The 1,586-nt window shown below is 47.5% G+C and overlaps 1 pseudogene; it reads right to left on the minus strand.

Annotated features, from left to right (window-relative positions):
• Positions 1–309: 309 nt before the first annotated feature.
• Positions 310–795, minus strand: LOC118642679 (annotated as a pseudogene).
• Positions 796–1,586: the final 791 nt, after the last annotated feature.

Here is a 1,586-nt window from a genome sequence, read left to right on the forward strand (position 1 = left end):
CAAAAAAATAAAATAAAAACACCCACACCCCTGCAGCTAACCCTGACTACCTTCATTCACAGTGCTTTATATTTAAACCATGATGGGGGGAAATGAATACAAGCAGAGATGGGTCACTGCTTTTAAACGTTTCATAACAATCCAGATGGTACTTCTAGCCTCTGCTCACGCTCTGTAACAGTGAATCAGGATAAGACATAGATTTGCTAATGTGCATTTAATCACCAAAGAACTGAAGATGTCTGGGCTTTTATTCTGTAATGTTTCTAAGACGGTGTCCATTAAATGCAAACAAAAAAGGAGTAAGTCTTGGCAGAACAGGAGAAGTGATGCACACTTGATGATCAGATCGATTTAAATATTATTCATGGCATATAGCCTAGTCCATGCTCTAGCTGTTTCTATGGCTTGGGCTTCGTTGGTCTTCCACTGCTCCGCTACGTCACGTGCTAATGGATTGTCTGGATTGGGAGCACTTAACAAAGCCTGGATGGATAGCAGAACTGTGCGAATCTGTAGTGCTGGGGACCACTTATCTTTCAAAATATCTAAACATATTCTTCCCAACTTGTCTACATTAGGATGATAAATTTTGGTCATGAAACATACTTTAGGTGCTGCCATCTAGTATAAAAGTTTAAAAGTCCCTCCCACAAAGGGGGAATCCTGGGGGTCAGCAATGACCACATGAAAATATCGGGCATTGCTCTCGTCTGGTTTGGCTTTAATGCCAGGAACTGGTTCTGCCAGCAAACACTGGGTTTCTTTGATAGTCCTGCGGGGCAGCCCAGCCATCTTGTCAGATCCCCAAGGCAGATCCCTTTCTAACACCATTTAAAAAATGTGTTAAATGTCTTGTCCAGTTTGGCTCAGCAGTTGGAGTGTTGGCCTGCGGACCAGAGAGTCCGGGGTTCAGTTCCTGCTAGGAACACGTATTCCCTCCCACGCCCCCGCAAAAGTGTTAAATATGAAAGAGATCTCTAAAATTACTAAGCAGAAACATAGACAATACTTTAAAAGGTTAGGGTAAGAGCCCTGGCCAGTTCTGTTCAGTGATTAGAGCACTGGCCCACGGACTGAAGGGTTGTGGGTTTGTTTTGTTTTATCCTCACCCGAGGACATTTTTTCATTTTTTGTTCAGATAGAGCGGGAGGGAAAGAGGAAGAGAGAGAGAAACATCAACGTGAAAGGGATACATCGAGCGGCTGCCACCCGCACGACCAACTAGGGCTGGGGACAAACTGCAACCGAGGTACGTGCCCTTAGCGGGAACCAAACCCTGGTCTCTCTGGACCGTAGGCTGAAGCTCCAACCGCTGAGCCAAACCGGCCAGGGCGAGGCAGCTCCTCTTAAAGGGCCTGCGCATGGACTTACATGGAGGGGAGGCAGCTTGAAAGGCACCAGAGACATATGGGGAAGAACTGAGGTGTTTGGTATCTGGGAGAGGGCTGGAGAGGGGGCTTTCTCCCGGACAGACCTGCTGGCGGAGGCTGCTGTTCCTTTGGTGAGCCCTTCCCTGGGGCGGCAGACAGCCACCATATCTGGGACTCCAGCAACCTGGCTTACAATGTTTGCCCTGCCCTGGT

This window comes from Molossus molossus, unplaced genomic scaffold, assembly GCF_014108415.1.
Source record: "Molossus molossus isolate mMolMol1 unplaced genomic scaffold, mMolMol1.p scaffold_m16_p_3, whole genome shotgun sequence".
NCBI lineage: Eukaryota > Metazoa > Chordata > Mammalia > Chiroptera > Molossidae > Molossus > Molossus molossus.